This window comes from Terrapene carolina, unplaced genomic scaffold, assembly GCF_002925995.2.
Source record: "Terrapene carolina triunguis isolate 2854851 unplaced genomic scaffold, T_m_triunguis-2.0 Scaffold131, whole genome shotgun sequence".
NCBI classification, from domain to species: domain Eukaryota; kingdom Metazoa; phylum Chordata; order Testudines; family Emydidae; genus Terrapene; species Terrapene triunguis.
The window spans coordinates 17,954,761-17,980,307 of NW_020664482.1; the positions used below are offsets into that span (position 1 = coordinate 17,954,761).

A 25,547-nucleotide genomic window follows, 5' to 3' on the forward strand; every position below is an offset into this window, starting at 1 on the left:
CATTGGACAAAGAGAAACCAGTGCCACGGGCCAACCAAAACCTACAGATGTAAGTCAGACATACCTTTAATATGATGAAGGCCAAGGATTGAAAGAGCCCAGAATACTGAACTACCCTCTTATCCCTGCAGTTCTGGCTTGAGGTATAGTGACAGGACAATGTTGGGGAAACTTGCAGTACTCCTGCCTGTGCTCAATGTGTGTTCTATGGATAAACAGTTGTCTTCATTGTCAATGGCTGTAAATCCAGCACCCTAAACCAACACTGAATTCACATGAGGGAAAAAAAGAGTGTAAAAAGTTGAATGCCTCAATATTCCCTCCTTTGCTGGGCTTAGGAAGTAGTTTTGTATGGCATTGGGATCCATTTATCCTTCAAAATAAACATATGAATGAAGGGGATGGTGCTGCATATAAAGGTGTGTGTGTGTGTGTGTGTGTGTGTGTGTGTGTGTTCATACGTACGCATGTATACACACTTCCGGATTGGGACACTTGCTTTTTTTTAACCTGCTGCAAGTGAGGAGATTCTTACACCACTCCTGTGTTATTTTATTCAAGTTTCTATATTCCCTCTCCCACTTCAGCTTTCCCTGTGTTTCCTGCTTTGAAACAAAAGATTTGCCTATTCCAGCCCTCTCAGTGCTATTAGTAGTATTATTATCTGCTCTCTCTCCGCCAATGAATGCAGCCAAAACCTGGTGACGACATGGGCTAGGGAACAGCAAGGAGGCAGTGAAGCATCCAAGCTACTAATGTTAGGATTGGAGGTCAAGAAGCTGCTCTCCACAGAGAATGGGAAGCTTGCAGATGGACTAAGCTTGGAGGGGAGGTTGCTTTTGATGACAATACCAGACCTCGAAGGTGGACAGTCGGGTGCAGTATGACAGGACAAAGTGCAGGTAATGCCTTTATTTTTGCTATCAGGCTGTCAGTGCAATTGGTGCCTTATCTTGTGTTGTTCAGCTGGGAGAGGAATGGCCTATGGTTGCTTTCTTAAAGCTGCCTGCAATGAACATTACAAACAGCCATGTGTTCTGTTTAAATTTCCTTTATTGTTGCCGAGACTGTATTTAAGGGAAGGAAACCATTCAACACAATTGATGCTGTGTGGGGTATTTGGTTGTGGGGAGAGGCTCTGGTGGTGTATTCTAGGCGTTGTGTATTTTTCCCCATTGTTGACACCTGTATTATTTTATTGCATCTGAATTTTTAAAAAATGGAGATTGACATGTTCTGGCAGATAACTTCCTGGTTAAATAAAAACCGTAAAGCCTGCATTGTGTCAACTGAAGTTGTGTCAACACAGACACCAGCCGTGTCTTGGTGTGTTTGAAATCAAATCCCAACAATGCAGTTTTCTAGGCTGTGCTTCTGCGGAAGAGTAAGAAAACCTATAGACTCTTTGTTATTTATTCTTCTGTCATTTGCTGGCAAAATGCACCTAATTCACCCCTTTTAAAACACTTTCTTGCTAAGTTTTCCCCAAATCGATTAAATGCAGCGATTTTGGTCTCTCTCATGCACACACATGGTGGTGGTTTGTGACACCACAATGAAGCTGTCCCTGTGTTGGGTTGTCCCTTTGTCCCAGTATTGTACACTAGCCAATTGAGGAAATGTTACAGCCCAGCCCTGCTGCTCCAGTCTCTTCTCCTCAGAGGGGGAGATGATTTTAACACTGGTGCCCCAAAGCCCATTCAACTTCTTTTAGAATCCAGTTTTTTCTGGTAGACTTGAACCGCATTTTGTAGAGCCAAACTCTTTTAAATATTATTCCATGTAAAGAAATATGGGGAGGAAAAGGGGAAAAGCTGTTGCTTCATATTGCGCAGTGTCTGGAAATGGACATGGGCCTGAGCTGTGAAGTGCAGGTCTGGCTCTGGACTTGTCTTTGGAACCACCAGAGGCTTGGGGTGTTGGGAGCCAGGGTGTTTGAATAATAACCATTCTTGTTAATAGGGAACTTTGACGCTAAACTTACCAGGAGTTAGTACTCCTTTGGAGAGTTTGGCAAACAAGTTTGTACCTTTCATTCCCTCTCTTCTGCACCCTCCTCCCCCAAACAAATTTTTAACCATATGTAAGGAATATTTGGGGTTTGTTTTTATTTTTCCTAATTGACCAGTAAATGCTTCTGCTTGCTGCATGAAAGCTGGTGCGGTAGCAGTGGGAAGTGGCTAGTTAGAGATCAAACTCCACTTTGCTGGGTGACTGGGTGTTGATCTGACTCTTCCCAGCGTGATCAGCAGGACTCGCTGTCACAAGGGTGGGTGTGGGTTGGATAAGGGTTGTGGGCAAGGCAGCTGCTGGCCTGAGGGGGAGAGAAAAGAAGATGCTGGGGCCTGAGGGGAAGATGAAACAAAATGCTCCCCAATGTTGCCTATCTCTTGTATGAATTAACGTTCTATGCTGGGTCTCTGTGTATGGCTGGTGGGAGGGGAATGTGTGGGGACACTGGGGAGCATCGGATAGCACTGTGACGAGAGAGGGGGTGTGGGCACAGTGAGGAGGATGGCAAAGAGGAGCATGGGCTTGGTGTGCAGTGGGAGTGAGGGGAAGGGGAAAGGGTGGTTAGGGCGGGCAGGTGGGAGGAAGGAAAGAGTGAGCAGGTTGAGACTATGAGGGGAAGGTGGGCAAGGTGGCAGCGTGGGAGAAGACAGGTGGGATGGGTGAGGGCTTGGAAGAGGAACCGGAGGAGGCAGGGTGGGGTGTCCCGAAGGGAGTGCTGGAAGGGGAAAAGCGGAGGGTGAAGTCTGTAGTGGCAGGATGAGCGAGCATGACAGGGGACTGGAGGGTGAAAAATCTCACTCAGTCAAGGCAGTAGCTTGGGGCTAGAGAAGAGGATCGAGAGGCTGAGAGCTGGCAAACCCTACATGCTTCCTGCCTAGGAGCCATGATGGTAGCATTCCCTGTCACTGGTCTTGTTGATACTCAACTTTTTTCTTAAGATTTCCCACCATTGCTCCCAGTGGCTCTGTTCCACCAATGGCAGTAAAGGTGGGGCACTCATACAGATGGGGCAAAGGTAGCTGCCACCTTGCCATCTAGACCTGGTGTGGGCAGGCATCGATAACATGGTCCTTAAGGGACTGCTGGGCCATCTGCACTACGGCATTGACGGTAGCAACAGGGGGGAATTTTCCAAAGAAAGTCCAGTGTAGACAAGGCCCTTGTGCACTTATCTCATTCCTCATGGAACCCGTCTGTGTTGTGTTGTGTGATGGAGACAGGCAAAGAGGAAAAGCGCAATGGGCGATGAACCTGCACATGCCTCTGAAGGTGAACAGATAGTGGCAGTGACCCCAGTAATTTGGTCACTAGTTAGAATTTCTTTGCTAATAGAAATAGCAGTTAAAAAAAATCAGGCATACAGTTAAAGGAGGCTCTAAACCTGGTGAGTGCTTTGATAGGTTGCTCCAGGATTGGGCAGAAGGTTGCTTTGGGCATTCAGAGAAGGGACTGATGGATTGCTCTAGGTCTGGAAAGGATGAGTGGGTGGATTTCTCTAGGGCAGGTTGTTGCTGTAGGCGTAGGAGGAAAGGGGATGCTTGAGGCCTGGACTAGTGGGTGGGATTACTGTATGTTTGGGTGGGAAGATGGAAAGGTTGCTGTGGGCTTGGGAGGATGCCTGGCTCTAGGTCTGGGCTGGTTGGAATCTGGGTAGGCTACTCCAGGACTGGGAGGAAAGTTGCCCTGGGCTAGGAGGGTGGACAATTGGGTTGGGTGGGCTAGGCCTGGGTGGGAGGATGAGACAGCTGCTCAAAGAGCAGGTCAGTGGGCTGCTCTGGGTCTTGGTAGCTTCATGGGTAGGTTGCTGTAGGGCTGAGCGGAGAGGTTGCTCTAGGCCTGTGTGTGCAGATATGCAAGGATTGTGTAGGCAATCTGATCTAGGCCCGGGAGGGGAATTGCTCTAGACTTGGACAGGTGTTCTTTGTTCTAGACCTGGGGGAATGGCTGGCTGCACTAATCCTGGATTCACTCATTTAGTTACTCATGTAGTTACTCGTTTAGTTACTAGGAGCATGTCTGAGCTGCACCTTTGCTCCTATTGGCCATGAGAAGGATTCAAAGTAACACGGGCTACTGGTTTCAGCAGCAGCAATTTATGAGAGCCGCACCTCTGATCAGCCCAGTGGGAGGCATTCACCAGGGCAGTCTGCCTTTGTAATCATGGGCTCTGTGCCCTCTGCTCAGATATGTTCCCCCCAACTCCCTCACTGCAAGCCCCTTTTAACACCTTCACCAATGAAAGGCTCCACCACCATCCTCCTTGCAAGAGCTGTCTGGCAGGTGCTCATAACTCCTACAGTGCTCGGTCTTGAGGGACCTGTGGATCCGCCATCCTTTCAAATAGACAAACCCGAACAAACTCCCTGGGTGAAATCCTGGCCATACTGAAGTCGATAGGATTTTGGCTCCTCTGTCTATATTGGACGGAACCAAAATCCTGTATCCGAACCGTCCCTAAAAATGTGGGGAAGCTGGGATCCAAATCCAAGCTTTGTGGCCTGGGCCCTTCTCCACAGAGCCACTTTACAAGCCTTGAGTAAGGGGCAGTGACAGCCCAGTCAGGGGCACCACAGGCTGCATCTTTGTCATCCTGGTGCTCATACAGTAGTTACACATAGGCGTGGGAGGGGCCCAGCTCAGTTATTAGCCTTGGTAGCCATCAGTTAGTCATGCTCGTGCAGGAAGACTGCTGCTTACCTTTGACGCTCCTGAATGATGTATGCCTGCAGATAGTACGCAGCAGATAGCAAAGCACTGTGGCACCATTGTTTTCAGCAAAGAGGAGGGATTTTTTTGTTTCACAAGTAAGAACTGGAGAGAAGCAGCTTTCTGCTGTCACCAGCACCTAGTGACCCACCCCAGGAAGAATGTTCCATTTCTGCTGCATTACACAGAACTGCCACGTATAGATCAAAAAGATCTTAGCTGGGATAAGAGGCAAAGTTCATAGATACAGTGTCCAGGCCACTGGATGGGGTTTCCACTAATGGGTTATATCCACTTCAGTGTCTGGCAGACATAAGACTTAATTTTTTAGTCTTTAGTTACACAAAACTTCTATGACTTGGTGGCTGGTGTGAGTGAGTACTGAACAGGGTCAGGTCTGTAAAGATCCCTCAGCTTTCTATGGGGGGTTTGATAAAATCACATTTAGCCTTCTAAATTGGATTAAATCCTGCTTGCCTCCCTCAAGAGAGCTCTGCCACTGATGTCAATGGGACTGTTGCTGCAAGTAACACGAGCAGGGGTTAGATCCGAGTTTGTATTGGTTTGATGGACTTTGAACATGTGGGTGTATAAAGTAGATAAGTGTGTCTAATTGCCTTCTATGAGGAGATAACTGGCTGTGTGGATGAGGGGAAAGCAGTGGATGTGTTATTCCTTGACTTTAGCAAAGCTTTTGATACGGTCTCCCACAGTATTCTTGCCGCCAAGTTAAAGAAGTATGGGCTAGATGAATGGATTGTAAGGTGGATAGAAAGCTGGCTAGATGGTCGGGCTCAACGGGTAGTGATCAATGGCTCCATGTCTAGTTGGCAGCCGGTTTCAAGCGGAGTGCCCCAAGGGTCGGTCCTGGGGCCGGTTTTGTTTAATATCTTTATTAATGATCTGGAGGATGGTGTGGACTGCACTCTCAGCAAGTTTGCAGATGACACTAAACTGGGAGGCGTGGTAGATACGCTGGAGGGTAGGGATCAGATACAGAGGGACTTAGACAAATTGGAGGATTGGGCCAAAAGAAACCTGATGAGGTTCAACAAGGACAAGTGCAGAGTCCTGCACTTAGGACGGAAGAATCCTATGCACTGCTACAGACTAGGGACCGAATGGCTAGGTAGCAGTTCTGCAGAAAAGGACCTAGGGGTCACAGTGGACGAGAAGCTGGATATGAGTCAACAGTGTGCTCTTGTTGCCAAGAAGGCTAATGGCATTTTGGGCTGTATAAGTAGGGGCATTGCCAGCAGATTGAGGGATGTGATCGTTCCCCTTTATGCGACATTGGTGAGGCCTCATCTGAAGTACTGTGTCCAGTTTTGGGCCCCACACTACAAGAAGGATGTGGAAATGTTAGAAAGAGTCCAGCAGAGGGCAATAAAAATGATTAGGGGTCTGGAACACATGACTTATGAGGAGAGGCTGAGGGAACTGGGATTGTTTAGTCTCCAGAAGAGAAGAATGAGGGGGGATTTGATAGCTGCTTTCAACTACCTGAGGGTGGGGGGGAAGTTCCAAAGAGGATGGAGCTCGGCTGTTCTCAGTGGTGGCAGATGACAGAACAAGGAGCAATGGTCTCAAGTTGCAGTGGGGGAGGTCTAGGTTGGATATTAGGAAACACTATTTTACTAGGAGGGTGGTGAAGCACTGGAATGCTTTACCTAGGGAGGTGGTGGAATCTCCTTCCTTGGAGGTTTTTAAGGCCCGGCTTGACAAAGCCCTGGCTGGGATGATTTAGTTGGGAATTGGTCCTGCTTTGAGCATGGGGTTGGATTAGATGACCTCCTGAGGTCCCTTCCAACCCTGATATTCTATGATTCTATGAACGCTAGAAATATTGGCATCACCTGAGCAATGAGCTCATTTCAATACATAGTGACATAAATTTACCTGGCCCTTCACAGACAAAATAAGGCCCGGTCCCTACCCGTGCATGTTACCATCAGTCACACAGTTAAAATAATCTGTCACATATGTGCAGTGTTTGTGCTGCTGCTGCCTGAGTTGTACCTGGTATGTTTCAGGGAAGGCTTAGATGAGAAGGGTCTTTAGAGAGAAAGAGAGAGTGCACAGCATAAGGGTAGTTCAGATCTGGAATAGGCTTCCATGTGGAGATTATAGAATCCCTGGCATTGGAGGATTTTAAAAACAGGTTGCACAAACAGCTGTCAGGGATGGTCTAGGTTTACTTGGTCCTGCCTCAACACAAGAGGTTGGACTTAATGACCTCTTGAGGTCCTGTCTATCCCTATATTTCTATGATTCGATGATAAGCAATAATAATAAATGCAGAAAACGACGTTAAAGCAATGTATAAGAATGCAGACATCAGAAAATTCCTGAGTCAAGGTTGAATGCATCACCTTTACTCTGTCCCTAGTTTGGACACATTATGATATAGGCTTTATTTAATACTGTGATTAGGGCTGAATTAAGGCAGTCTGGGGCATCAGGCACAACACAGCACCCTTATGGTGCTGCCCCACCATCTGGCGTGATGGTGGTAGCGGGGCTCCCCCTCCAGGGAAGCAGGAGCAGTTGCATGACCACTCCCAGAAGCAAGCAGCAGCAGGCCCTCCCCCCAATGCATCAGTTGTGTTTGCAAACTTTTCTTTACAGCCATGTGGGCTTGAAAGTTTATTAATTTTAAAACGAAACAGAGATTCTGATGTAATCCCATGACTCCAGGACCTGCAGCACTGGGGTAGGCCAGTGTGTCTTGGTGGTGAAGGTCGTAATGTTTTCTGGGTTATTTCCGCCTCCCTGTCTCTCCATTGTAAAAGAGAAAATCCTCTAGACCTGAAATTGTCCAGTGCTTTTCTGCAGCGACTCTTGACTGGACCTGCAGTGCCCAGGGGCCAGCTCATATTTTTTCCAGCCACAGTCTTGACATAATGTGGTGCTGTTTGCTAGAACTGTGGCTGCAGTTGTACTATGGACCTGGTGGTAGGGATGCTAGTCACTTTGTTAAATTCCTGTACATAATTTGCTGTAATGCTGCCATTCAGCCCTCCCGCACACCCTGTTCCCTGGATGATCCTGGACTTGGATTTGGGACATCCTTGCACCACCACTTCTAAAGTTGTCGAAAAATAGTATTTGGACAGGTGGAAGCATAGAAAATGCCTTTAATTCTGATTCTATTCTGTAAAACTCAGACTATTGTGCTTTGAGCTGAGGTTCATTTGTCTCAGGGGTAGACACTGAGACCACAGCTCCTATTGGTGCATGAATATTTTAACAATTGAAATGCTGTCTGCCTGCTCCAGAAAAGAGCTCTTCAGATCCTCATTTGATCCGTTAATGAACAGGCATCAGGCTGGCTCAGGTCAGCGTCCTGGTTAGTTCTTATGGTGTGGCTGATAATGACCGCATCTCTACGTATTGTGTTGTGACCTCCTCTTCCTCACTGGATCTGGGGGAGCTCGAAGTGAGGCAAAGCGAATGGTTTCTAGGAAGAAAATAAGGCAGCAAGAATTCTTTCTTCGTACTGATGGACCAGGGAGGTTCATTGCTTTTTTGGGGGATGCTCAGTCCAAAAAGTTAAGGGGGAGGTTTTCATACAGTCCAGCTTGGGGGAATCAAGTCCATCCCTCCCTCCATCTCTGTCTTTATGTCTTCCTACCCTGTATCTTACTCCCTATGCTCCTCTACATGCTCTCTCCAGACTCCTCCCTTTGTGCCCTTCTGCCACTCTTGGCTTTGACTTTGCTTGGATGAACCTTTCACTTCCCATGTGCCAAGCTCGCCCCCTCCCCACCTTCTGATCCCTTTTTTTCTGAAGCTTCCTTATGATGATCCCATTGCTTGTCCTTCTGACACTGGAACTCTTGTCCCAGGAATTGTACTTGTCTGAGTTAGGGCCTGACTGGGTCTAATGGGACAGGTGCACTGGGGTGGAGAGCGAGGGAATGAGGAGAATCCCCTCTCCCTTTTGCATCCCCGGGAGGGGCCAGTCAACATTCCACTTCTTTAACCCAGGGAGCACAAGGAGTTCTCTAGTCGCATTTCTCAAAGGCGGCCACCTGCATGCGGCCATCAGTGGATTTTTTTGTGGCCACGACAGCCTCCAAAGCCTGGGCAGAAATTGTCGGGGACAAAGCAGCGGCCCCTCCCTGCAGGGCCCAGCTGTTGCTCCTGAATAGCTGTTACCAAGGGCACTGAGATGCGCTGCCTCGGTGTTTGCACTGGCGCTGCTAGCAGGGATCGACCCCCTGCACCGTGCAGTTTCCTGGGGGCAGCAGCCGGCGCCTCTTGTGACATGTGGGGCTGTCAGTGGAGGAGGCTGCGGTGTTCGGTTGCCGTGGCGCTCCCCTGGGCAGCTCCCCCGCTCCCACCCGGTTGGGGCATGGGGAGCCTGGGACTCCGCAGGCAGCCAGTGAGTTCCCGACCCTTCCCTGGGGCGGCCAGTGAGCTCCCCGCCTTCCCCAGGACAAGCTCTCACTGAAGGGCCATTGGGAGGCAGGGACAGAGAGACAGGTCAGTGCTTCCCCCGGCTGTAGCTACCACAGCAGCTCAAAGTGTCGGGGCTGCTTGGCAGCTCCCTGGCAGGGTGAGGGGCTCCGGCTCCATGACACGCTCTGAGCACAAGAATAGGAGCAAAGTCCGGGTGTGCTGAATGGGGAGCTCTACTTCCTACTGCCTTCTTATGACACAAATAAATTACAATGATTTGGATGTGTACGTGGGCAGATTTGTTTTTCCTAAAGTTAATTAAGTATTTTAGGAAAAATTTACCAGAGTGGCTACCAGCAAGAGTTGGTGGCCGCACACTGAGGCCACCAAAAATTTTGTTGTGAGAACCCAGTGCCACGGGTTGAGAGTGGAGCCCTAGCCTTGTCCTTACTGCACTGGCTAGCAGACCTGGCCCTGCACAAGGGGACAGGAAACACATGTTGGACCCTTCTTTTCAAGGGGTGTAGCAATAGCCACTCTTCCCTGAGCTCCCAGGGAAGACTGCCTCAGGCAGACTGCCTCCAGGGGCTCACCTTGGGGGGCGGCGCCCCCACATTGTCATCACCTTCGCTGCAGCCACTGACTTTATATCCACAATCTGGTCTTAGAGTTGCGTGCTCTTCAGGGTAGGGACCTTGTCTTTTTCCATGTCCTGTAAAGCATCCTGGACACTTATGGTGCATTCTACATGAATAGCTATAATACAGACTTACCTGGATGTGAGGAATACTGGGCACCATATTGTTATTTGTAAGCAGAAGTAATAGAAGGCTGTGAACATGTATCCTGGAATGATGTTCTCCAGTTCTTACTTCTGGGCATATCTGACCTGCCTCTCCCCTTGTCCAATGAGATCTTGCAGCAACATCATGTGGATGGAGTTTTCCAGCCAATAGGTGGTGCCAGAAATCAACTACTGAATGGAGTTTGATCTTTGTTCATTCTCTTTAGCTCACTGAGCCACATTGAATGGCAGTGTTCACCAGACTAAGGACTTATTTCCACAGGGAAATTTTCCAGCATAGCTATAGTGATATTATTATAGTTATACTGGTATAAGTCCCCATGTGGACACTCCGTTCTGGAACACGTGATTTTATTCTAATATACTTAGTCTACTTGGAAAGTGGAGAAAGTATACTGGAATATAGTCACTTTTATTCCAGAATAGTGTGTTCAAATGGCGAATTCTAATTATAGCAGTAGATTTATACCGGTATAGCTATGCTGGGAAATGCAGCCAGGTTGGCATTTGCTCCTGGGCAAGGAGAGGAAAAAATCTGTCCATACTTTTTCCCAGCTGCCCCCAAAGCACAAACAATTGTTAGAATGATCATTGGCTTTCTGGTGGAGTTAAGTAGCACAAGGACCCCCTGTGATGGCTCTCAGTTCTATCATACAGTGTCAGTGAGCATGAGAGGCTCCACAGTTTCATGGAGTGTGGGGATAAGATGACCAAGCCTAACATTTAGGCGTGGCAGAATTCAATCTTTTTATAACGTTGATGGATAATATTGATGTTTATTTTAAAGTATTTTTTTAGATTTGTATTGATCTTAAATTTTCCCATTTGCAGAAAATTATTGGTGGGGCTCAGACAATAGGGGAAGTCAGACAATAATTATTTAATGACAATAGACAGTGAGAATTCAAAAAGTTAAAGCTATGTAACCGTTAAAAAACAAATAGTCAAAGTCACATGTCAAAATACACCGTAAATCAAACTCTCATAAGTTCTCAAGCAGCATTTGTCTGACTTTGCCTATCTGTACATTTCAATTATTAGCAATGGAAATATTTTTTTGTCGGTTTGTGTGTGTATGGTGAAATTGACACTTACCAACATGTACTGATAAAAGTCTAATCCTTCCAAGCCTACTTACCATACTCTCCCTTTCCTTCAGAAAGAGTGGCACAGCCTGAAGCTGGATCCTCCCCAGTGTTTGGAAAGCTGTCACTGGAATGTATGATGTTGGCATCAGAAGGTTATGGGTAGTAGGCATCTGAATCCAGCACTTTTCAGCAGTGGATACATTCTGAGCTCTTGGGAGCCTAAATTATATCTCCTCATGAAGGCTGATTTAGAGGCTTGTCAAAATGGGTCAAATTTAGCTTTGGAGTAACAATATGATTAGTATTATGGTAGCGTCTTGTGACAGATGTGGCAATTTCCTGTAATAGCCTTAAAAAAAAACTTACTGAATTAAGTTTAAGTAACTTTGGAGTCCATTGTATTAAATGCAAAGGATATGTATTATTGTGGGGCAGGATTGCATGTAACTTCTCTAGGCGAGAGATGGGATGCAAATCTGGGAGCTGTTATGAATTTCAAAGGACTATATTGAACAATGTGCCAGACAAGAATGGACTTTTGGGACAAACAGTATTGAGTGTTGGCCTGGGGAATCTCTAGGGGGAGATGAATGCAAATTCCCATCTCCAGTTTTGCAAAAACCCAGACTTTGAGCTAGGCCCTGTGGAGGGTAATTGCTGATTACTTGTTCCCAAAGGTTTGACATAAAAGGTTCCAAGTGTCTAAAGAAATAGGCTGATCTGCCCAGTCGGGGTGCTTGGGCTGAACTAAGGCTGTTATGAACTTGCAACCACAGAAAAACCCCTTTGTAGAGTTGCAGGACTGACTCCTACCAGAGCCCTGGTTGGAGTTGGGGATTGGGGGTGTGACCTCTGGTAAACTTATTAGCACGGGTGTAGGTTCTTTTATTGCTTTAAACAGGTTTTCTGTGTAGTGCCTTTACTTTAAGAATAAATGTGCTTGCTTAGAAAGAGCTGTGTGGGAACACTTAACTGCTTGCAATTACATTGTTCATAGCCTTCAAAGAGAAAGCGAAGTGTAGACCCTGGCCTGCTTAGACAGTCTGCCTTGGTGGGAATATCACAGTATAAGCAGGGAATTGTGCAGCCTGGAAAAGCTCCTGGTCAGGAGGGAGAGAGATGTGGGTCTCCAAGGGGGTGACATCTGAGAGTCGGGGGCTTAGAATGGGTGCTCTGGGGGACCGTGGAGGGAGAATACAGGTGCAATTGCCCTGAACTGTGACACGCCTAAAGGCCTCAACTCTGGTGGGCACCCAGTTATGCTAGGCAGTGTACACACATGTTATCAGAGGCCATTCCTGCCTGAATAAACCTGTGCTGACAAATAAACCAAATGTTTCTGCCCTGTAACAAAATCAACTTGTTTTTTGAAAGTATCTGGTGCCAATTCAGCCTCAGAACTTTGTGTGTTTGCTGTAGTATTTCCAGTGGAATGCTAGGATTATGGTACAGTCATTATTTAAAAACTTAGCATTCACCACCCTAACTCCTGCAGTGTTTTCCTATAGCTGCAATAAGAGAGGCAGTGGCTACCATTAAACATCAATGTCCACCAGCGTTGCCTGTTACTTCCTATTATTTTTCTTGGGGAAAACTGTGGTATCTCCACCCCTTTGTGATAACTTTTAGTAAGTATTGTCTTTTTAATGGTGATCCCTATACCTCAGTAAAGCAATAGCACTGAGTGGTAAATGTTGAGTTTTGAATGGAACATATTTAAGCCCCTTCGTTTTCAGTTTAAAACTATTTATAGAAAAAAAAATCCCAGGTTTTACAAAAAGTATTATCTGCTTTTTCCGATTTTCACCCTACTTTTGAATCATTCAAATATATAAAAAATAACTTGTTTATTAGGAAAATACAATGCAATGCATGAGATATATGTATTACTCCTATGGAATACTGTGCCAAAAAATTTAAAATTCTGCATATTTTATTTGACAAAATAATACCATATAATCACTCCACTTTCAATTATTGTGATAATTTATTTGAAAATACCAGTCAACAAGTATGTCAACAATACACACATAACAACAAAAAAAGATTCCCCCAGGAGTAGACAGTTAAAGAAACCCCTATGAAAACCCAGTTCCAGTTGGGCGGTGCTCGATGGGGCTGCATGGGGCCCCCAGAGCCCAGACACCTGCACTCCCCTCCTTAAAGAGCCCAGCTGTGGGGCAGCCCCAGACCCCAGACATCTGCACCCCCAGAACCTTTACTCCCCCCCAGCTTGTTTACTGTTCCATCGGGTGATGTGGTGTGGTCCTGTCCTTCCTCAGCCTTTGGCAGAACTGGGTCTGCAGGGCCCTCTCCTGGCCCCAGGAGAATGAGGATCAAGCCAGGCAGCTAGAGCGTGCAGAGCCTTCATCTCCACCAGGCATGGCACTCCGCTCCCTGCGAGCTGGGCTCTGCAGGGTCCAGTGGTGCCTAGTGGCGCCCAGCAGCTCTGCAGCCCAAATTCTGTGAGCGAAACAAGGAATTCTGCACAAATTCTGCATTGCACAGTGGCGCAGAATTCCCCCAGGAGTCATGTATTACGATAATACTTTAGTCTATGTGTCTATGCAAAGCTGCCTGTTGAATAAGGCTATGTATTAGTCTAGAAGATACATACAATAAACAGGCACGCACGCAAGCTCTGGAGTGCATGCACATCTGAACATGCTGATGAATCTCATGTACACAATTTCAAGCTGTTAGCAGATAACGGGTTAGAGATCTGACATGCTAAAATGGAAGGAAAACAAAAGTCTGTACCAGAATACGTTTCAGAACACAAGGAATTATTTGAAAGTGTTAAGGAAACAAAAACAGGAGAAAAGGATGAAGTTGAGTATATGCGCTGCAAATAGTGTCGCCCAATTATTACATGTAAGTATTTATAGGCTGATAGTTCTAAGTCTACAACAGTAAACTGAAATATTCAAATGAAAAGTTTTATTTGGGCATTAGAGATATATTGTTTTCTTAAACGCAGGGGTGGCATTGTATTTTGAGTTCTGTTTTAGTTCTGCAGCAAACCTCATTGAATTCTATTCATCAAAGCATTGATCTACTGAATACTTTTTTCCCCGTCCTTCCATCCACCAATATAAACCCTGATATTTACCCAGAAAAACTTATTAATCGTCTTTTTCCCACTAATTTTCACCTGTTTTTGTTGTCGTAGTAATAAACACGGATAAATTCCTGGGGAAAATAAAATAAAAACCGAAAATGAAGGGACCGAAGCATATTGTGCTGGAACACTGGGATGGAGATATATATAATATACTTTAAAACATTTTAACTATAAATACTGTTTATCTTTTCATAGCACTGACAATTAACTAGAACAAAAAGACAATTATAATAAACTCAGTGTCACCTAGGAACCCTGGACGAGCAACCCACTATGCTTCTTGCTGTACAAACACAGAACAAAGAGCCAGTCCCTGCCCGATGCGGTTTACAATCTAAGTAATTCCTTCTTGTTTTCCTTACATCCAGAGAACAAAAAATGCTCCTTCATCTGCATGATCTTTAGATTTAGGGAAATGGCAAGGAAAGAACAAATATGGAATCTCCATTAGCGAGAAACCCCAGTGACTCTCTCTGCAACATTCTGCACCTGAAGTGAAACACAAAGTGGCCACTGTGTTGCAGGTCCCCATATAGCAGGATTCCCAGCTGTTTAAAGGTGCAGAAAACAGCTAGATACTGCAAGCAGATGTCATTCTACCTACATAGCACGCCTACTCATTTGATTCAATGTTTTGTGTGTGTCTGTCTGGAGAGAGATTTTATATAGGCCAATTTGGCTGAAGCTTGCCCTCTCTCTTTCCAGTTCACTGGACAAGTGTTTTACATTTTCTTCAGTTTAACTTTAAATGGACATTGTTTTACCCTGTTCTGCAAAGGAGCTGATCTTTCTCAACTCACGCTGTCATGGAAGTAACCTTTTTCTTTTCTGAGCAAGGTCATTACATCATGATGCAGTAATCCTTTGCCTTTAGGAAAAAACATTCACTCTCTGTTTCACACTCTCTTTGTGTCTGTCCCGTCTTAAAAAAGGAAAGCGGGGGAAAAAGTCCTGATTCTGGTCTGTTAAACTAGTCAGCTTTTAGTGAGAATAATGCATGGCTGTGGGGTATTGAAGGGCTGTAGGCTCACAGAGATGTTCCTTTGACATCTCATCCACAAAGAGAAGCTCCACATTTTTAAGTCATAGAAGCCCGGGGATGAGATTACACCTTTGCTAGGCTCTGACAGGGTAAATTTTAGAGTTGCACAGATAGCAAATTATCCAGACTGAACTACAAAAGAGAGATTTTAAAAGGGTTTAAAAAAACATGTTGAGCAGATTAGATTTATAAAAATACCTTGATCTTTGTAGAGCACTTTTGATCCCCAAATCCAAAGTGACTTACAAAGGAGGGCAGGTATCATCATTCCTGTGTTACCAATGGGGAAACTGAGGCCAGAGAAATGAAGTTACTTGCATGGCAGGTCAGCTGCAGAGACAGCAACCCAAGTCTCCTGACACCCAGCCTGCTGCCCTGATTGCTGGACTACGTTGCTTCTTTATTTGCTGCAAGTGCTGATCTTGTTTTCGACATGTGAATGATTGTGGTTGGTTTTTTTCCCCCATGTCAGGTTACATCACCATATCATTTATAGCCAGTCTGAGGTACACCTGAGGAGGCATCTGTCATAATGTAACCTGAGGTGATGCTGTCTAAGCTACATAAGATGCAAGGGATGTAACTTCAGAAGGTTTAGCCAACCCCCCACTGAAGTCAGTGAGGCTGCACAGGTGTAACTGAGGGCTGCCTTTGGCCTTGTATGTTTCAGCGAGATAAAACACTGGGGATGGAAGGATTTGATCCAAAGTTTTTTAGAGCAGAAAAGATAGAACAAATGGGTTAGATTGTCAGTCCCTCTCCTGTTATAGCTTCTGTCTGCATGGAGCAGCAAACATCCAGTCCCAGTTGTATATGGTCTCACGCACTCTAACAGAAGTGTCTAATTTTGGTCATCAGATTGTGGTGTCGTCTCAAACTCCATTCAGATATGGCAGGCCCTCATTTTGTGCTGATATTATAGTTGAAGGGATATAATACAAGTGATTTTAAAACTATATTAGCACTTCAAAGTTACCACTATGCCATACCCCATGACCATTTGGAACTTGGCAGTGATAGAACTCAGATCCTCCTCATACCCAAAAGCGAGAAGAGAATCTCCATTAGCTGTTAGCAGTGTAGCACCCATGACACACAGCTGAGCAGTTCTTATTCCATTCAACAGAGGGCAGTGGTGATACATAGGTAGTAGCTAGTTCCTTACAGTAATATTTTTGACTTGTAATGGTTCCTAACTCATATTCTGAAGCCAAGTGGTCCTTACAGGTATTGCCCTGCTAGCAGCTCCATTCCACATATAGAAGCTCAAATACCCCTGATCATCTTAACTGTGGCCACATGTGTTTTTGTACAGTGCCTGAGTACTATAGTGGGGGAGGATAGACTTATAAATTGCATGAATTTATTATTATCTATTATGTGTTATTAAGGAAATCCCAGTAAAACTAGTCTGTAGTGCTCCGTCTGCATTGTTGTATTCACTCCTTTAATTCCTGCAGGACTACTCTCATGTAAACTCAGGTTCTAGACTCCGGAGTTATTGCTGCATCGTAGCAGTGACATAGAACCAATAGGGACTGCTCAGCCTGTTGTGCAATAACTTTGGCTTCTGTTAGTTAACAGACAGGAAAACAGTGATTTTACTTCTGTATGTAACTTGGGATTTGCTAAGTTACAGCTGATGACAGCTTTTCGATGTCCTTAGAGGGTCATTCTCTTTTTGTCTGTTGTGTTTGAAAACTGCAGAATCACAGCTTAAAAAAGAAAAAGCCTCCAAACATGTATAATTTGAGCTTAGTACCTTTTGCTTTTCTCTTGGTCTGGAAGCCAAATGTTATAAAACAACTTCCAAAGCTTTGATGTGAGCTCATAATTTTCTCAGTGGTGCTATTAATATTGCATGCCTGCTTGCTCCTTGGTGGGCTCCAACACCCACTAACCGCAGCCATCTGTGAGAGCAGCGCTCCTCCCCAGCACAGTGAAAAATTCAGGCCAGATGTACATGCTGGAGCCACGTTTTACTGGCTATTTCTCCGGATCCCCGTATTCCAGAGGCTGTGTTGTGAACAACATTCCTGCTATCTGGGATTCCAGTGTTTAACCAACGTCTCTTCTCACTCCCTGGTGACAAGAGGTAGAAGCCCAAGTGCACTCAAATCCAGCAGGTTTCTATTAGAATAGTAGGAAGTGATACTGCTCAACTCAGTGCATCCCCTGATTACATTACAGTCCAATTACCTGTGAAGTAGTTAAGGATAAAAATGAGGCCATTGTGTCAGTTCTGACAAGATTGGAATATTGTAACCCACTCCACCCGTCCTATCAGAGACTCTACGGATCCCAACCAGGCATGAATTATGCCTGGTAACTTTTGTAATCCTAGCGATGTGATTGTAGCTTTGGCACTGTAGAGCGGAAAGAACCAATTTTGCTTTGTTTTCCCAGAGTGTTGGGAAGCTGTGATTCCCATTGCCCCCAGGCTTAGCTCCTGGAAAGATAAGCCCGTTAAAAAAGGAAGAAAACCTTCAAGCTGGATCTCAGTTAAGTTCAAGATACTGGTGGTTGGTGAGATTTCTCACAGGCTGAGTCATTTTGCAGTCAAGCTTCTGGGATTTAAATAGATTTAAAATCTAATGTCTGAGTTTGGTGCTGGGATTACTTTTAGCAAAAACTAAATCTGCTAGAACGGCTCTGATCGTCTGTGATTAGTTGCATTGTGACATGGATTGCAGTCCAGTAGGAGCTGTCCTTACAGAAAGTGTCCTGTGGGCCATATGTGGCTTGAGCTCAGATTTTCATATAATGTACATGACTGAGAATTATAATATAGCTCTGTTTAATATAATGCAAAACCCTTCTCCTGATGTATAAGTAGCACACCGTTTTTAGTTTACTATGGTTTCCCAATACACGTCCACCTAACCTGCTGTCTGCCAATAGCTAACTCTCAACTTCCTCTTCCTCTCACAGGACTTCCTTTCTCAGACCCCAGAGATCTTGGGATATGTATGTTGTAGCTGATTCCTTTCACTACCCACTCATTCAAGAAGTGGCTTGCATGCTGGAAGTTTCTCCTATTCAAGGCCAGGGATGCTTCCTAAACTGGGGTGGGGGCAGCAGTCCAAGGAGGCTCCTATTTCTCTCTTCCAGAAAGCCATTTGGAGAAATTATAGCTTGTTCTTTTGAGGTGGTGCAGGGCAAATGTAATTTTCATAGGGATTCTGTGTGTTATTCATCCCCATTTATACCCTCCACAGCAGTGGTTCCCAAACTTGTTCCGCTGCTTGTGCAGGGAAAGCCCCTGGCGGGCCAGGCCGGTTTGTTTACCTGCTGCGACCGCAGGTTCGGCCGATCACGGCTCCCACTGGCCGCGATTCGCTGCTCCAGGCCAATGGGAGCTGCTGGAAGCGGCGGCCAGTACGTCCCTCGGCCCGCACCACTTCCAGCAGCTCCCATTGGCCTGGAGCAGCGAACCGCGGCCACTGGGAGCCGCGATCGGCCGAACCTGCGGACGCAGCAGGTAAACAAAGCGACCCAGCCCGCCAGGGGCTTTCCCTGCACAAGCAGCGGAACAAGTTTGGGGACCACTGATCTACAGTATCACTGCACCAGAATCATAACTGTATATTCACTGCACGTGCTTCATGATATAACACCCATGTATGTGAACCAGATCAAAGCACACAGTGTCTAATTAAAGAAATTATACTAGTGTTGCTGGCAATCTTTAAAATTGTGACCATGAAAATAATAACTTTTCTGCCCAAATGTATCATGGCTGACATTATTGCTAGCAATAGTAGCAGTAAATAGTTATAGTAATGCTCAAAGGCCCTGGTTGGGATGGGGCCAGGAGCGGCGCCAGGGTTTTTGCCGCCCTAGGCGGCAGCAGTCCTCCTCAGAGCATTTGGCGGCGGGGGTCCTTCCGCTCCGCGTCTTCGGGGTGCTTCGGCGGTGGGTCCCGGAGCGAATAAAGGACCCGCTGCCGAAGCGCCCCAAAGACGCGGAGCGGAAGGACCCCCGCCGGTGAATTGCCGCCGAGGACGGCAAAATGCCGCCCCCCAAATCCTGCCGCCCTAAGCGACCGCCTAGGGTCACCTAGTGGAAGCGCCGGCTCTGGATGGGGCCCCATTGTGCTGGGTGCTGTGAAAACACACAAGACAGACAATCCTGCTGAGATTCTGAAAGTTGTAACAATTACCCGTTTGTAAGGATCAGAGGGAGGAAGTGGGGAGAGCCTGATTCTGCTACCCTTTGAGTCATCCCATGGAAATCAGCGGAAGGTGGTGTTCAGTGTGAGTAAGGGTGGCAAAACTGCATCCTTAATGGGGAATCTTCATTCTTCAGTACGATCCAGACCAGTAGTCACCAAAAGTGCTGGCCATCTAATATCCCGTCAGTGGTCTGTTAAGTGAATGTAGCATACAATCCATTTCCCAGGGCACTGATGGCCACAACACAAATGCCACTAGTACAGCTGGCTCTAACTGGCAAACTCATGGCCAGTCTCAGCAGAGAGGCCAGGGACCAAATGGGCCATAGAGACCCAAATAACACCTTGCTCCTAGAGATGGTCCCTTCAGCTCAAGGAAGTTCACTTTAGCGGGGGGCAGAGAGCAGTGTGTGGAAGTCTGCACTGCCGACGTCTGTGCAGCACCAGTTCAGAGGATAAATACAGCACTTCATTCTCCAGATGGCTGGTGAGGCACTTTTAACAAAAACTAGATTCGCATGGAAATTTAAAACGAAGAGTCCGCACTTTTGTATGCCTTGGCCAGGTCAGAGGAATGGGGCGGGTATTAACCTATGCAAATGTGTGAAATCAGCAACAAAATACACATTGCCCTAAACCCTTCAGACAGGCTGGTGCATGCCAGCTCAGCTTACATGTCAAAGGGTAGAACACCAGGCAGAGCATGCACCCCTCGAGCTATGTAGAGCTTATCTGCCAGAAGTGGAGACTTGTTCAAATATATATATAGACTTTGCACTTACAGCACCTTCTTCCCAAGTAGCTCAAGGTAATTTGCAGACATTAGTGAAGGAAGCGGCATAGCTCTTCACTCCCCAGTGAAGAACCATGCAGCTACCCCAGTGCTAACATCCTCATTTTATATATGGGGAAATTGAGGCACAGACTCATCCCAGGTTATTCTGGAAGTCTCTGGCAGAGCTGGGAGCTGAGTGCAGATCTTCTGACCCTCCGGACTGTGCTTGAACCACAAGCCCCTGAGAGGACAAAATGCAATTTCTCCTAAATGTAAACAATACAGAAACTGCTGAAAACATTTGCTTTTTGCAGCTGGGTAACTCACTGCAGTCCTGATCCATGGCTTGGTCAAGAGGTCACTGTGATCTAATTTCTGCATGCATATTAATATCATCTGCTGCTTTCTGTGTGCACAAGAAAATATGGGATAGATAGTCAACTTCAGTGTTCCCCTAGTTCACTGACTGACTACAGTGGAGCTATAATGATTTGCCTGAGTGGAGGCCCTGTGACTTTTGTGATGAGTTACTCAGTCGCAAGACACACTATGGACTCGAATTAATTAAGATGTGACCTTGGTTGGCAAGAAACTCTAGGACCAGGTATTGGCATCAAGGGGCTGTCCTGTGAGGGAGCTCAGACTGGACACAAGAATAGTCTTGCTGCTGGTGCTGGCTGAGAGGTGTGCAGCCTTTGGAATAAGGCAGTTGGCTTCTCCAGCTCAGGTTAGTATTTACCTCCTAAATATAGATAATTCTAAACCAATCATGTCCTGCCAAGTTGACTGTCAGCCCTCTCCCCTTCTCTAATAGCAGATACCATTTGTGCTTGCAACACAACAAGCCTGGCACAAATTATGAACCACTGAATGCGGGGTGGCGGGAGAGAGAGATTGAGAGTATTCTGATACTAAATAAAAATCAAACAACTGCGAGAGTATGATGGAAAAGGAGGGAACATCCCCAGCAGCTGAGACTCTGAAAAGTATTCATCCCAATCAGAACGGTGAGCAATCTTAGCTAGAAAGACTATTGAACATTTCTAGGAGAAAACAAGACATTTTATATTCTCTCTGCATGCTTCAGTGCAGCATCTAGATTTACCTAGGTATCATTTCTAATCAGCAGGCCCTTAGCCATTCTCCACCAGCATTGGTTGCAGCTTAATGACATATTATTGTATCATTCTTTTATCACTCAGCTTGCTAGGTCATTTATCTCTTGGGAGGATTGGGGAGGAGAAGAGTTATTGCCTCTTTGTTTCTTTCTTAAAGTTATATAAAGCAAATGCGTATAGCCAGAGAGTTTGGGGAAAGGGTGCTATCTGAAATGGCATGCTGATTGAATACCTACAAACAGAGGTGCTTCATGCAGCACATACTGATAATCTAGCCAAGTATACTTAATACCCTGTTACCCTATATCCATTGAGTTCAGTAGAAAGATTAGTGAGATAGCTGAATGATACAAAATAACTTTTGTGTGTGTGCGCGCGTGTGTGTGCGCGCACGCACAGTTGTCTTTTTAACAGCTGTTGCTAGCAAGTTATTGAGGAGGATTTTTCCCATGGGTGTAAATGAAGTGAGGAGTAGAAGAAAACTCCCTGCTCTCCAAATCAGTTGACCAGGGCGGCTCCAGGCACCAGCGCACCAAGCGCGTGCCTGGGGCAGCAAGCCACGGGGGGCGGCCTGCCGGTCGCCATGAGGGTGGCAGTCAGGCTGCCTTCGGCGGCATGCCTGCAGGAGGTCCGTTGGTCCCGCAGTTTCGGCGGCAGGTACGCCAAAGGCGCGGGACCGGCGGACCTCCCACAGGCATGCCACTGAATCCGCGTTACCAGCGGACCTCCCGCAGATGCGCCGCCGAAGGCTGCCTGACTGCCGTGCTTGGTGCGGCAAAATACATAGAGCCGCCCCTGCAGTTGACTCACTGTTCCCTGTTAGTAAGTCAAAGGACCAAAGGTTGGAGACCGTCTCATCAGCAAGGCGCAAGATTACAGGAATCTCAGGCCTTGTCTGTTACACAAGTTGCACTGGCTTAATTCAGTTTTAAATCACCCAGTTAAACTGGTGGAGACCCCTAATGTAGATATAACCCACACACCTGCTGGGTGTGGTGCTCTGTCCCATCTAGTGGCACGAAGACCACTTAGAGAGAGAAATTAATGAGTCCGCTCTACAGCCTTAGTTAATGGCTATATGGCTTTTAGCTCAGGCAGTTGAGGCTCATGTATTTAGCTTCCCAGGTTCAATCCCGCCCACCAATGACCGGGGTCTGTTGGTGTTACATAGACACACTTAAAGTATGTCTACACTGCAATCAGATAGTGGAGTGGGGAAAAGCTCTTCCAACTTGAGTTCTGACATGAAGATCTAGGGCCATACTTTTAAAAGTACTTAACTCCCAGTGGCTCCCCTTAAGAACAATAGGAACTGCTGGGTGCCGAACACTCAAATCCAGCCACTTGTTTCGGTACTTAAATGGAACCAAGATATTTTGAAAATTTGGCCCCTATTGCCTCAGCTAGTGCTGCAGAGAAGAGGACTAATCACCAACCTTCACAGAAGGCCAAAACAGCTGCCTGTTGGAACAAAAGTAGCAAATCACAGCTCTGGGCAGAACAGCAGTTGACCTAGGATAGTGTGTTCTAATAAGAAATAGTCTCACCTAATAAGGAACTTGAGAAAGAGACTGACTTGAGAAGAGATCTTTGGATTCTTGTTACTCAGGTCAGCAGGAGGCTGGAAATTTTGCAGAGGAGACACTGTCAATCCTTCTGGCAGGAAGGCAGGGTGTTCAGCAAGTGACACTGCTGAGTACTCCTGCTCCCTGTGGCTAGAGGCAGGTGTTTAGATGTCAAAGCAGCAGGGGACATGTAGCAGGAAGGAGGACCATGCAAGTTCTATAGAAAGAAAAGAGGCCTGGGCATACTAGACACACAAATCATGGCTCAGAGTGACAAGGTGAATGCTGGGAATCTTAACACTGCACACAGACTGATCAATTTGCTGTGTAGGTTTCATCCCTCAGAATGATAAGCTGCCTGACCATATTCCTTTGTTTGGACAGGGCTACACTGGTGATACATGTGACACAGGCAGTATTGCCAGCTCTTGTAATTTTGTTGCAGGTCTTATGTTTGTTTTTTAAAAGCCCCAGCCCTTGGAGTCATGTGATTATATGAGACATCTCAGATGCAAAAATGTCATGTGAAAGATGATTCTCTTGGCTAGAATGCATCCTCTGTTAGGATTGTTTGCTTACTTTTGGATTACAGTGGACATTTTGCACACTTGAATTAAAAAACAACAATTTTTACATGCTAGACATTCTGTAAGCCATTGGTAGAGCAAAGACTCCTGGATTCTGCTCTTTGCACTGGCTGGAGTGTTTCCTAGTGGTTAGAGCAGGCAAGACCTGGGCGCTGAGGCTCTGCAGTTCTATAAACACTATATTAGAGCTAGGTGGTGATATAGCTATTTTTTCCCTAGTTCCACTGACCCATCATGGGATCGTGGACAGGTCAATTAACCCTCTCCTTGGCTCTCTCTCTTCATCTTTACATTCATTACAGATTGGTGTCGTACTTGAATTTGAGTTCCATTTAGCATCAGATGCTCAGGGCGAGCTTTGACTACCTGGGGGGACCATGTACTGTTCTCATTCAGCTCAAGTGGCAGAGACGTGTGTTTTTGGAGCTGAAAGACCATGGTTCTGATTCTGACTCTACAGAAGAGTATGTGATTTGTTTAGTAACAGCACATTGGTTCATTCGAGAAGCACTTTGAGATTACTGGAGTTAAGACTACGCAAACGTCAATATACCCATGTGGTGTCATGGGGCTTAATTAATTAGTGGTGTAAAGGGATTTGTGAACCTGAGATAAAAGGCTCTGTAATAGGGTTACCATATTTAAACCTTAAAAAAGGAGGACACTCCATGGGGCCCTGGCCCCGCCCTTCCCCGCCCCTTCCCCAAAGTCCCCGCCCCATCTCCGCCCCCTGAGCGCCCCGCATTCCCCCTCCTCCTTCCCAGCCACGCGAAGCTGCCTGAGCGCTACCGGCTTCACGATTTGCCAAGCAGCCCCCAGATCTCCAGACCTTGCGCCCCCAGCCGGGTGCTTCCCCAGCGCAGCCGGAGCCCGGGAGGGGAAGCGCCCGGCCGGGGGCGCAGGGTCTGGAGGTCTGGGGGCTGCCCAGCAAACCGTGAAGCCGGTAGCGCTGGGGCAGCTCAGCTCTTCAGCTACACAAAGCTGAGGTGTCTGGGGGGAGCAGCAGCAGCCGCCGCTGTGGGGGAATCTGCCTGCAGCTCACAGCCTGCCGGACCCAAGGTAAGCAGGGGACTGGGGGGAGAGGGGAGTATTTTCCCGGACATGTTCAGCTTTTTGGCAGTTCCCCCCGGACGGGGATTTGAGTACCAAAAAGGCGGACATGTCCGGGAAAAAACGGACATATGGTAACCCTATCTGTAAGGGCATAAAATATCACTCTCCATACATCTGTCCCATGTAATAAGAAATACTTAAAAACAAAGAAAATATAGAAATAATTTCTCTAAAGTGCTATGCTTATCACAAGTGAATGCTCTTGCAAGCTGAGTTAAGATAATGAAAATGTAATAAATGAGGCTGTAATAGTCCAAAGTTTCAAACACATGCATATCAAAATGTATATGCATCTGCATTTAAGCTCTCCAATCCTAGTGCAAATTTGGGTTGTGCGCATACGTATGTGCAAGAACTGGTATGCACCTAAACCAGGTGCATGCATGCTTAAAAGTCAGAGCCAAAAATGCCAGTGTAACTTTGCAATTACGTTTTTGACATGTCATCTAGATACTAGCATTAAAAGCATACACAGGTACACTTTCTGAAGCCTTGCCCCAGTCTCTAACTTGTTCACTCCCAAAACTTGTGCATTTAGCACATGATCAAGTCACTTAGGCCAGAATTTTCAAACTTGGGTGCTTAAAGTTAGGAACCTACACTAATGTTAAGGCTTCAGAATAAGCAACCTGATTTTTCAGTGGTGCTGAACACCAGCAGCGCCTCTTGACTTCAGAGGGAGTTGAGGGCGCCTTGCAGGATTGGCACCTCTATACACGAGTTTCCTAATCTTTAAAATGGGGGTAACTTGTCTTCATCACAAAGGTTTGTGAAGCAAAATTAAATTTAGTTCTCGAAAAGAATGTTGAGCTGCTCTAATGGGAAGGGTGTGTGTGCATGTTACAATGGCCACTGGAGTCCGTGGGATTCTCGCCTTTGACTTTAAGCTTTGGATAAGACCCTAAGAGTGCAAAACTATAATAATGATTTGATAAGTATATCTAAAACACATCATAGGGATGAGCCTTCCTTCATGCAAAATTATGACTTCTATTGGTAGAAGTCTCTGTAGCTAGAATATTAAGTTTGTTTT

At 46.2% G+C, this 25,547-nt stretch overlaps 1 protein-coding gene across 2 annotated transcripts in view; it reads left to right on the plus strand.

Moving 5' to 3' along the window:
• The first annotated feature begins 825 nt into the window (after positions 1-825).
• PAK3 (p21 (RAC1) activated kinase 3) overlaps positions 826-25,547 on the plus strand; it is a 94,150-nt gene continuing 69,428 nt past the window's right edge. For both annotated transcript variants that reach the window (XM_024217401.3, XM_024217400.3), the window contains exon 1: positions 826-902. The gene's annotated coding sequence lies outside the window, so the exon portion shown is untranslated. The remainder of the gene's footprint in view (positions 903-25,547) is intronic.